Genomic DNA, 13,454 nt, shown 5'->3' on the forward strand with positions numbered 1-13,454 from the left:
AGCCCAGTGTCCCTGCTGCTGCCTTCGTGAGGGACACCACCCTGTCGCCTCAGAAGCAGACTGTACCTCCTGCTGCTGCTGCATCGACACTGAGGGCTCCCTGTTTGCAGTCCCCTGGCACATTTAAATCTCATGGCTACTATACTAGCACTCTTTTCTTCTAACACTCTAGTGTCACATAGATAGAGTGATATGCCAGAGACAGTGGATTTGTTGAGGTTGAGAACTGTGCTGGACATACAGTAATTTTTTATTATTACATAAATTAATAATGACTGAATAAACAAGTGATAGCTCCATCCATCTCCCCTCCATATGTGAGTACACACACACACACACACCCCTCACACATATATTTCCTTCTAGAGTCCGGTCCAGTTGTTTCTCTCTCTGTTGACCACTGTTAGCTCTCCGTTTCTGCCGGAGTGCTTGCTCACCCTGCTGCCCCCCCCCCCCCGACCCTAGCATAGCTCTTCCTCCTGTGGTCCCACCAGGCTCTCTCTTCAGGAGCTGCAGCGTTTAAGTCAATTGTAGAGAAGGGTAGACATAATGGGAAACAAGAGCAGAGGATCTTTTCCCAGAGAAAGCTCTGACCTGAGCTGGCAGTACCCTGTGGCATTTGGGCCCACGCCCAGCCTGGCAGGACAGGACGGTAGGTGAGTCAAGCTGACTCCACCTCCCCGTGTTCTTCTGCAGCGATTCTCAGGGAAAACACAGGTTCAGGTTCATTCCCACAGACGTACAGACGTACACAGGACTCCCTCTGGCTGTGTTTCCTTGTAAAGGAAAAGAGAATTACTTTAAAAAGATAACAGTGCTGATGATAGGATTTTTTTTATTTACTTGGAGGTGCTTTTAAAAATAAGGTCATTCTGCCTCTTGAGGAAACAGACAGGTGTGTATGCCTCTGTTTCAATCCATTTCAAAGGTGAAGCAGGATTAACACTGTCTTAGTCCATTGGGGCTGCTGTATCCGAATGCTGACCACTGGGTGGCTCATATATAACATTTATTCTCACAGTCTGGAGGCTGGGAATCCAAGATCAAGACCCCAGCAGATTTGTTGTCTGGTGAAGGACATCTCTCTAGTCCGTAGACAGCTAACTTTCTGTTTTGTCCTTGCCTAGTGGAAGGAGCAAGTGAACTCTCTGGGATCTCATTTATAAGGGTACTAATTCTATTCATGGAGGAGCCACCATGATCACCGTGTCACCTCTAAAAGCCCTTCTCCTAATATTATCACAATGTGGGGTAATTTTCCAATGTAAGGACTCAGGGGCACATAAATATCCAGTCCATAGCACATTTCTTTGCATTCACCATAAATAACCCACTCCCAAAGCCATTCCTAAATAGTCTGTAGGAAATGGAGGAAGGGTTTTAGATTCCGCGGTATGGTAGCGTTTACTCCAAAAGTTCACATCTGATATCTGCGCTCAGTCCTCCACAAAGACACTTCAGTCTCCTCTCTAAATCTCCAAACTTGCCCATCTATACCTCTCTGCTCCCACAGTAAACCTTCCCAAATACTCAGGACTCTACTCAGAAGACCATGAGGGCTTTCTGTCACACATAAACTAGGCCAGACTATGAGATAAAAACTGGAACACTGGGCTTTTTTCTTTGAAAAATTATTGGTTGTATATGCATTTATATATGTATGTATGTTATGTCAAGAGAGACTCTCCCTGGGGATTTTCTACTTCAAACAGTTTCCCCACATTGTTTTCCAGAATTGAAAAACAAAACAAAACTATTGAACTATGCCTCAAAATTAGAATTGAAAACAACAATTTTAAAAATGCATATGTGTGCCTGACCAGGCAGAGGCACAATGGATAGAGCATGGGCCTGGGATACTTGAGGACCCAGGTTCGAAACCCAAGGTCACTGGCTTGAGCGTGGGATCATAGACATGACCCCATGGTCACCAGTTTGAGCTCAAAGGTTGCTTGCTTGAAGCCCAAGGTTGCTGGCTTCAAGTCCAAGGTCGCTGGATTGAACCTAAGGTTGTTGGCTTGAGCAAGGAGTCACTGGCTCAGCAGGAGGCCCCCGGTAAAGCATGTACGAGAAAGCAATCAATGAACAACTAAGGTGCTGCAACTATGAGTTGATGCTTCTCATCTCTCTCTCTCTCTTCCTGTCTTTTTATTCCTGTCTGTCTGTCGGTTTCTCTCTCTCACTAAAAAAAAAAAAAAAAAACAAAACTAAAAAATAAAAAAGTATGTGTGATTTAAAAACTGTAAGTTAGTGTGATTTTTTAATCATGATAACCTTAAAATATGCAATCTTTGTAGAGCAATAGGGTTCTTATCAGTTAAAAGGTTAAATTGTAAGCCGCTGAAGAGGCTGACTCTTCAAGCTTAGCTCAGAGTGGAGAATTTATTACATAGTCATGATCTGATTTAATATGCGGCATAAATAGCCTCATTGAGACTGTAATGTAAAGGAGAATCACAACTTTCCCAGCAGAGTCAGAGAGGTCAACTGAAGAAGAGGGGGAGGCCAGTCAATAGAAACAGGTCTCTGACAAGCTATATTCTTGTTCTGTTTGCTGAGTCATTTTAAGAGAAATGGTACCAGTCAGGGAGGGAGAAAAGGCACTGTTAGAAGATTGAGACCCAAAAAACCCCTCCAGTTTTGTTGCAGGGGTAATGTGTATGAAATCCAGTAATAGACAGCAAGTTGAGGAAATCTGGAAGCCAAGAGAGAGGGAGTGTAGCAAAAGAAACAAGCTCTTCAATTAACAGCAACATGTCTTCATCCCTGAGCTGGCACTCAGTGGAGTTGGAAAGCAAGTAGACCTTGTTTTCATTGTGTTGTAGCAATATAATGTTATAGTAATTAAATATATAGAAATATTAAAAAAATATGGAAGATATATAAAAGTAATTAAGACATAAGATTAAAATTAATTAAGGAAATTAAATATAGTTATGCCATCTGGGTAGGAATTAATATATAGCTAGTGCTCGACTTATGACCATGATTGGTTCCAACAGGTCGGTCGTAACACAATTTGGTCATAAATTGAGTAGGCTATATGTAAAGTACTGTGAAATGATGTTATAAAAATCTTTAAGTCATATTTTATCATAATTTTCTTTCATTATTGTTATATATCATAATTTTCTTTGTTCATTTTATGCCATTTGTATCATCTCTACACCATTTTGTTTCTTATTTTTACATTCGTCAGGTTTAAGTAAAACACTGCATTACCAGTACAATTGGGTTAATATTTGCAAAGACAATTTCCTCTTGGTAGACATCTTGGGAGTGGTTTGATGAAAAATATCCAAGACACAAAACACAAATTGCTGTACGGAGTCTGGGATAACAGTTGAAATGGTGCACGCAGAAATGATAATGCTGCCAGAAGTCTGCACTGTTGTACACCCAGCTGGGCAACGCTTGTGCTGCCAGACATGGAGCAGTCGTGGCTAGCGATTGTGGTCGTAAAGTCAAATGGTCGTAAATTGCATAGGTCATAAGTCGATCAATATTTGTAGTTTGTGCAGATGTGATAAACAGACTCAGACTTTTGAGCAGGGCCCAGTTAGTGTGTGTGTGTGTGTGTGTGTGTGTGTGAAGTTATGCACAGATAAGAAATGGCTTGATGTCATAACTCTGTAAAGTAACATAAACAAAAAACTTCCCTAGGAACATCTTAAGAGTGGCTTGATGTGACATTTCAGTTGATTAACATAAAAAGGGCTCCCTGCAAGGAACTCCCAAAAAAGGTGGTTTGAGGTGATAATCCTGTAGATTGTCACCTGTTAGAAGGTGTTGGCCAGAAAAGGTACTAAAGCTGATTGGCTCTCTGCTGCTGTAGTCACCCAGTGTGAACATGGACTGTCTCCATGCCGCTCTGAGCTCTGACCAAAGACAGCCCAGAGGAGCACACCGATGGGGCCCCTTTAAGCTGTACCCAGGCACACCAAAAGGATTTGTGAGTAATAAACTGCCTGTGTGATTCTTGCAACTAATTTGTGTGTCGGTCTCTTGTTTTTCCTCTGGTGGCAGTTAGTGTTGGCACTGATAAGTAGAATCCTCATATCCACCTCAAGAGTAGTCTTGAAGAGGCTGCCAGCCCTGCTGATAAGCAGCAGGAGTGTCCCACTGCACGGGGACATTGAATCAGGGACGCCTGATCAATGTAGAGCTTGGGCTCTACTGGGACACATTGTCCACACATTCATTTCTTTATCTTGAATAAAATCTCTTCCTGGACTCAGAGCACAACTAACTTCTACTCCAGATGCCCCGAATCCAAACTTTCAGGACAGGAATCTTTATGAAATGCCTCGAATGACCTACACTTCTATTTGGCCATGATCTTGACTTTCCAGCTTTCCAAAGGTTGTATGTTGCCTCTAGAGCAGTCATGGCTTATCTTTTCTTGCCCTATGCTCTTCCCAGCTTTTCAGTCTTTGCTTGGCAGGGTGACACGAACCAGAGCGGTTGACCTCTGTAGAGAGGCGATGGGGAGAAGCCCTGGGAGCCACAGCCCACAGGCCACCAGTCCCCCTCTAGGTCAGAAGTGCAGTTAGCACTGGCCCTCTGGAGACAGCTCTCTCTGTGGCTTTGTCCCACAAAACTGCGATTCTAAAGGATATTGCAGAGCAGGTGGATTTCATTTTGGTAGGAGAGCAGAAAAATAATAATTTTTCCATTAAATTAAAAACAATTTATGTATAAACAGTCCTTCTAGGCTAGAACTGTCTTTCTAAAGCATTAAAGATCCTAAGATACCAGTAAATATTAAAGATAATAATACCTTCCCCATGCTTATACATTGGGAAAATGGCCTAATTTCCCTCAGAAGGAAGTATCTAATGATTAAGGAGGTAACTCTCTAAGGCACCAATATTGTGAAAAGAAATTATTAAATTTACTGGGCAATCACATAATATTGCTATTTAAAGATGGTGGAAAAGCTTTCAGAGACAAGTTATTTTGCTCAACTATATCTGTGACTAGTTGTAACAACTACCAATTTTAAAAAAAGAATAGTGGTAAAAATGATCTCACACTTACATACCATTAATGGCTGTAATAGGGTAAGAATGAATTTCGGGAGCTCACAGACTGCAAAGTAACTGCTTTGCTGGTAGACAGGGAGCCATAAAAATGTCACCACCTTATAAAAATGGGTGAGACTTGAGTTCCAACTCCTCTGTGGAAGTTTGTCACTGTAATTTTAGTGTCTTGATTTTTTTTTAAAAAAGAGAGTAAACTACAAGATCTTAAGATTGAATTCATTTTGCCACTTTGGAGTGTTCACATATTTTATACTATGGCATTTGGATTATATGTTGCTCACCAAAATTAGGGGATATTTCAAAGTGAATACGAAGTAAAAAAATATTTCCTAATTCCCCCAATTTTTTTTTTCTGAAGCTAGAAACTGGGAGAGACAGTCAGACAGACTCCCGCATGCGCCCGACCGGGATCCACCCAGCACGCCCACCAGGTGGCGATGCTCTGCCCCTCCGGGACATCGCTCTGTTGCGACCAGAGCCACTCTAGTGCCTGGGGCAGAGGCCAAGGAGCCATCCCCAGCGCCCGGGCCATCTTTGCTCCAATGGAGCCTCTCCTGTGTGCCCCGGCCGGGAATCGAACCCGGGACTTCTGCACGCCAGGCTGACGCTCTACCACTGAGCCAACCGGCCAGGGCCAGTTCCCCCAATTTTTGTGAGCAGTGTACATTCTGGATATGATAAGCAAGATATATAATATACAACAAAATGTGCACACAGTCAATTAGATCTTTATGGGGAAGCCATCCCTCATGTCAGTGTCTGAGGAATCAGCCAGTGAAGAAATTCATTGTCTGGCTTCCATTGTAATCTAGTAGCTAACAGAAAATCCTTATTCTATAGGAAATGGGAAAAAATCAGAGGGGGGAAAATAAGGTAATAATATGGAGAGATAAGAAAGCTATTTTCTATCATACTTGGTGGCTAATGTACCTTTTTCTCCCACAGCAAAACTTAACAGCCTGAAAGAAAATAGAAAGACCAGAATCTCTACCTCACCATCTTCATCCCTACCTGCCCCCTAGCAGTGTTTGGACCAGGTAGGAAACTTGGCAGGCTACAGTCCTGTTGCAGGTGAAGTATTCTAAAGTAGCCTGAACAGTGCCAAGCCCTATCACATTCAATTTTCCCAGGCCAAGCACATCATTACTTCATTCTCTCTCCACTCAGGCATCCGAATGCACAGAGACCACAAGACAAGAAGTAGAACAAAGTAGGAAGTCACACATTAACTCTTAAGAAGTATATTTTGAATGTGTAAAATGCCAGTCAATACTAGAAATTGTAAGACCTCTGGTAACAATAAATGTAAGGAGTTATAAATGTCTGTATATTATTTGATTAGTTCAGATTACTCAAAAACCATCCACAGATTTAGAAAGTCTCACCTGAGATCAGTTAGAGCTGTACCACAGGGAGCACTCTCCTGCATCCAAAAACACCATTCCTCAGTAGCCTCTCCCATGGCCTCATTCCTTCTCCATTCCCGCTTGAAGTCCCTAAACATTTTTGGATCATTTCCTCCTGTTCAATATTTCAGGCAAGACCAAGGACCTTTAGCTCATTGGATTTATTATACCTAGTAAAATATTATATCCTTTCTTTAAGATACTGTTGATGAATTCCCATTATTTCCAAAGTCTTGAATATGGTCATTATATTTCCTATCTAGTTCAAAGTGAGCTTGATTCTTGTAACAAGAGGAAAAACAAAATATTGTTTATAAACTGGGTTAATTTGGATAAAATACTAATCTCTCTCAGTTCTCTGTCCTGTAAAATGGAGATAATAGTAATGCATTTATCTATTCATATGATTAGACTTAAATGAGATAAAGCACCTAATATACCATTTGATATAGAGTAAGATCTTAATGAAGTAGACATTATTCTTTTTAAAATAAAATAGACTATGAAATAATAATTTTAGATCATGTTATTTAAAATTGGTTTTTGCTAATTTGTTAATTAGTCAAAGCAGTTTTCAAAAAATAATATATAGCCTTAAGCATATTTTTGTATTTGATAATACTGAATGAAAATGAGTGAACTATTAGACTAAAGAAGTTAGAAAAATACATTAAGCATAAAAATTCATCAGAGGAGGCCTGACCTGTGGTGGTGCAGTGGATAAAGTGTCGACCTGGAAATGCTGAGGTCGCCAGTTCAAAACCTGGGCTTGCCTGGTCAAGGCACATATGGGAGTTGATGCTTCCAGCTCCTCCCCCCTGTCTCTCTCTTCTCTCTCTCTCTCTCTCCTCTCTAAAATGAATAAATAAAATAAAAAAAATCATCAGAGGAGTAGATAGAAATTATTACATGAGAAAACAGAAAAATTATAAAATCTCATTAAGTGGAGAAAATATTTTCAAATCTCATCAATCAAACCCAGATAATCCAAATAAATATTATTAACAGAGAAAAGGTCATATAAACAGACTCTGAGGAAATTAAAGCACTTATAAGAGAATAAAATAATATTTATCATTAAATTACACAATATCATCAATATAAATAAGGTTCTAGGAAAAAATACAATGTCATAGCTAACACAAGAAGCAGAAAATTTGACTGATCAAATAACTATTCCAAATCTATCTAATTCTGTCCATTTCTACCATTCTTCCTCTAGTCCAAGGGTTGACAAGTTTTTCTTTAAAGATCCAGATAATAAATGTTTTTGGCTTTGCTGACCATGCAGTCTCTGTTGCAACTACTCAACTTTGTCATTGTAACATGAAAGCAGTCATAGACACTGTGAATTAATGAGGTTGGCTCTGTTTCTACAAAGCTTTATTTACAAAAACCCATGGGAGAACAGATTTGGCCTTCAGGCCACAATTTGCAAACTCTTAATCTAGTGATAGTCCAAGGTACTACCATCATTACTCTGGATTATATCAGTAGTCTTCCAACTAGTCCACTTACATTTACTCTACAACCCATCGTCCCCACCTTATCTGTTCCCCACATCTCAGAAAGGCAACTCTGATGAAGTAATATATCCCCTGATTTGCCCTTAACATCTTCAGTATATTTGTTCTTAAGACATGGCAAAAATTCATGGGGCACTACACAAGACTCTAAAGTGGTGCCCCACATCTGCTGCAAACACAGCCTTCCATTTAGCCCCTGGTTTCTTCCAGCACAGAAAATTTGAATATCCTTATTTCTTAGGCTGAATGCTCCTAAATCTCCTCTTCCCTAATTAACTCCTCCTAATTTATACTATACCCCAGCTCACATTTCACTTTTTCAGCTAATTATTCTCTGATTTTTCTGCCAATTGCAAAATCCCTAGCTTTTCTTTGCACTACATAGGTTAAGCTGCAATTTTATGCATATTTGTTTTCTTTGGATCACTGCATGCCTCCACAGAATTATATGCTCTGCTCTGAGAGGACAGAAGACATTTCCGGTCAGTTTGTTTTGCGCTCAGTGCCCAGTGTCATGTATGATACATAACAGGTGCTCAAGTATTATTGGTCAAATAAGCTAACAAAGTAAAGAAAGCATAAACAAATAAATGACTTATGAAAAAAATTAAGCTCATCATATAAATACCTTCAGAAAAGATTTTTTTTAATTTTTTTTTTATTTACAGAGACAGAGAGAGAGTCAGAGACAGGAATAGACAGGGACAGACAGACAGGAACGGAGAGAGATGAGAAGCATCAATCATTAGTTTTTCGTTGTGACACCTTAGTTGTTCACATCAAGGTCTCATATGTGCCTTGATGACTGTGGGGCTACAGCAGAGCGAGTAACCCCTTGCTTGAGCCAACAACCTTGGGTCCAAGCTGGTGAGCTCTGCTCAAACCAGATGAGCCCTAGCTCAAGCTGGTGACCTCGGGGTCTTGAACCTGGGTCCTCCGCATCCCAGTCCAACGCTCTATCCACTGCGCCACCGCCTGGTCAGGCCAGAAAAGATTTTAAGGGCAATTATAGAATGATTTGTTTCAGTGGTTTTAGTTCTCAGTCTTTATTAAAAAGTTCCAGAGCCTAAAAACATTAGGAAGCCTACCCAACAATATTGTATAAAACCATCATCAACTTACTTGAAAACACTACAAGAAAAAGAAAAGTTGGGGGTTGTCTTTTCACAGTAACTTTTCTGACCTACTTGGCCCATCAACAGGACAGGTCCAGGTTTCCAGATGATTTCAATGTGCACCCAAAGCTGAGACCCACACGTCTAGGCAGCTCTGCTCAGGCAGGACAGGAGGAAGTGAACAGCTTCTCAGAGTCGTGGGTCAGTGATATCAGCTTTGGATACTTCCACTTAACCAAACCTCTAGCCATGCATATTTTTATTACTAAGTACATACTGCATTTATAAGTGGCACTTAAATTATAATATTAGAATGTATTTTTATCTCTCCAATTGCTTTGGGAATCAGGACATGCTGATCCAAGAATAGCTAGACAGAACAATAGAACAAAAGAGCCCTGAACTCTATGCTGGCCTATATAAGAATTTATTTTAGGATAAAAGTTCCTTAACAAATCAGTGGAAAAATAAATGTTTATTTAATAAATGGTTCTAGAAAATTGCTTAACTATTCAGAAGAAAGTAAAGATATCTACCTTATACAATCATCCAAGTACGATGTTAAATGTAAAAGATGAAACTATAAAACAACCTGAAGTTTGAAAACAGTAAATATTAAATTACTATCCTGTAAGAACTTCCTACAGCATAAAAGTACTGACAGAAATAGCAAATAAAAGTGTTCATGATTTGTCTATATAAATTAAAAATTCATATGATATATAAACATTTATATGTATGTGTTTGTATACATATGTAATAGATTTGCAAACAAAACAAAAAGACATTTTTTAATACATATGACGAAGAGTTAATTTCCTCAAAATGTAAAATGATCTTAAAATCTATTCTAAAAATTATTAAAACTTAGGGACAAACCAGGAAAAATGTATTATCATCTATTTTGTGAATAAAAAATGAAAAAGTTTCTAACTCATTAAAACATATGCTTAATCTTATTAATGTTATAAAAATATCATTTAAACAATAGTGGAAGATTACTTTTCAGGTATAATATTAGTGTATTTTTTTTTCTTTCCTTAGTGATAATTCTAAGTGCTCATGAAAGAAAAATGCAGCATTTACTTTCATTATGATTGGTGCTAGTATAAATTTAAAAATCTTGAAGAAAGAAAATTAGGAACTAAAAAATTTTTTTAATTAAAGTGTTGGCCTTGTGATACACAGGACACAATGATATTTATTGCAGGACTTTTATAATAGTGAAACATTGGAACAACCAAAATAATAATGTGAGATCAGTTAAATAAAACATAATGTGTTTCTTATAACTTAACAGTATGTGTTCATTTAAATTCATGCTAATGAAGTTAGCATAAACAATATGGGAAAATTTTATGATTAAATCAGGACATAATGCTTGGACTGTTCAAGAAATAAAAAAAAAAATGTGTGTGTGTGTGAGTGTATATGTATAATATGCCAAAATCAGATCTAACTGGAACAAAGGAATTGATTTTTATTTTATTCTTTATAGTTGTCTTTATATTCCAAATTTCATCCGAGTCATTGTTTCCAGTAAGAAAAAAAGTGTATTTTAAAATAAAAGAAAAATAAAATTTTATAAATATATTCACATATTTCTCTTATCTTCCCTTTTTTTATTCCCTTCTCTACTGGTGTGAATTATTTCAAAAGAAAAAAAAATACCAACTGGTGAATTCCGATAATAATCTATTTTTGATGTTTGTATCATAATCCTTTCTCATTTTTTAACACTGAGTTTATGCTTTGCAGTTATGTTTGGAAAAGAGAATGTATTATGAATCATTCATATGGGATACTGATCTTTGCCAGACAATAATATTTAGTAATTATCTTTCCAGATCTAATTGAAAAAAATGTCACAGCTCAAAAAACAAAAACAAAAAAAACCCTCACATTTTGCTTAAGATGATAGAAAGCCAGGAGGACGAGGCTATCAGAAGAAGCAGCATATTGAGTGGGTAAGCATTTCAGTGACACTTCAGGATCCATACTGTGAAAAGAGGACTAACAATCTTTTTAAGTTTCTTTTCATCTGAGAATAATCCACCTGCTCATCTTACTTCAAAATAAAACAAATCGGGCATTTCAAAGCCTTATGTTTCTTCAAAAACTATAGGTTCTAATAAGTGGGCATGAGTCTGTGTCACTTAACTGAATTCTCTCTATATTTGAAATTTTCAAACATACACTGTCTTTGCAGCATCTCATTGGCCCTCAGCCTTGTCATTGGCTTTCAAATTATATTTCTACAGTATTTGTGAACTGTTAGCAGATTCTATTTTGGATTAAATGTCAAAAGAGAAACAGGACCTCCTCTTCCCAGGTCCTATCCCCACAGCTTTCAGCATCCTTGGAAGACACTCTTAACAATAAATGCCTTATCGACATCTTGCAGTGCTGTTATCTTGCTTGGCACAGTGACATTTACTCCTTGGTGTTTATAGCCCTTCACAGAATAATTCAGCTCTCTGGGTGAAACCCATGCAGAGGAGAAAGAATTTTTTTGCTTTGGAACTGGACAGGGGCACAGCCTAAAAGAACCCCACTCTGTCTAAAGAATGTGACATTGTCACTACTCCTAGTCCACAAGAAACTCATGCCTCAGTCAAGATCACTTTCCACTGGAAGGAAAGGTGATTTGGGGACCCCTTCTAATTATAGACCTTGAAAATAAAAATGTTTTCACAAAGCACTTATAATATACCAATAAAAGCAAAACAATGACCAACATTCATTGAGCATGTATTTACTCTGTTAGACAATGTCCTGGCAATCATTTATACATAATAACTCATTTAAATGTCACAACAACCCCAAGGATTTGATGCTGTTATCTTCATTTCTTAAGTGATAAAATTGAGGTATGGATACAGAGACAGCAGTGGTACAACTGGGACTTACTTAATAACAAAAATTATTTGTTTTCTTTGTAATAGGAAAAAAATGAAAATAAAGAATACCAGTTTAAGTAGAATTAAAAAATATAATTTTATACTGACCTGTGGTGGCGCAGTGGATAAAGCATCGACCTGGAAATGCTGAGGTCGCCGGTTCGAAACCCTGGGCTTGCCTGGTCAAGGTACATATGGGAGTTGATGCTTCCAGCTCCTCCCCCTTCTCTCTCTCTCTGTCTCTCTCTCCTCTCTCTCCCTCTCTGTCTCTCTCTCTCCCTCTCTCTCTCCTCTCTAAAAATGAATAAATAAAATTTTAAAAAAATGTATATAAATTTATGAATATTTTAAGAAAAAATATGCAAGATCTCTATAGTGAAAGATATAAAGTTAGCTGAGAAAAGAATCTGAAAGATTTGTGTAAATGGAAAGATATACCATATTCACTGATTTGAAACACTCAATATTTTTAAGATTAATCTATGGATTGAGATCCATCATTATCCTAGCAGGCTATTTTTTAAAAGTTAAAATAAAATTAGTACCAAAATACTAAAAACCTAGTGTAGTCAAAATAATTTGATAAAAGACCCAAGCTAGAGAACTAACACCGTGTTCAAAGCTTACTACAAACCTATGGTAATCCTGACAGTGTTGCCTTAGCAAAAGGGTAAACAAATACATCAGTGAAATAGAACAGCGATTTCAGATAGAAGTCTATGCACCCTCAATCAATTTTCTACAGCATGCCAAGGTAATTTAATCTACAAAGAAGGAATCTGGGGCTGAGTTCTGGTCTTGAGGTCGTAGCTATGACTAAGGCAGGACTCACTGTGCCAGTATTTGAAGTAGAGAAGCACCAACTATTCCCTGAGCACAATCCAGGTTTAGCTCAAGTTACAGCCCAGATCTTCTTAGTATCAGAGTGTATACTTTTTACCACTCTGGTCTACTGCACCCTAATATTGTCTTGTGATACCAGCATATTATTCAACTAAAATATCCTAGAGTAAAAACAGGTGATTTTGTTTTAGATTTCACTTACTAAAATTATTTAATAACTGCCATCATTCCTTCTCACAAAACAAAGCAATAATACAAGCATGAAAAAAATGTTAAACATTATCTAAGTTGTGACACTGTCCAATTTGCTCTACATGTGACAAAAAAATATGCACAGCTAAATGAGTCTGCAATCGCCTTGGTATTTAATTCCATACTACATACTCTTCATGCTGTAATCAGTGTCTCAAAAGTATAATTTTATACTGGAAAACATCCACAAACCACTTTTCTGTATTTGTTGGTGTTTTGTTCTGTTTTGGTTTGTTTATTGTAAAAATAATGCAGAGTTAAAACATGTATAGTAAAGGACATATTTCTAAAAATGAAAATATATACATAATGCCAACTTTATTCTTTTATAAAACAATTTTCCCTATCAGCACTAGACTAGTTGGTG

The sequence above is a fragment of the Saccopteryx bilineata genome, chromosome 11 (genome assembly GCF_036850765.1).
Source record: "Saccopteryx bilineata isolate mSacBil1 chromosome 11, mSacBil1_pri_phased_curated, whole genome shotgun sequence".
NCBI classification, from domain to species: domain Eukaryota; kingdom Metazoa; phylum Chordata; class Mammalia; order Chiroptera; family Emballonuridae; genus Saccopteryx; species Saccopteryx bilineata.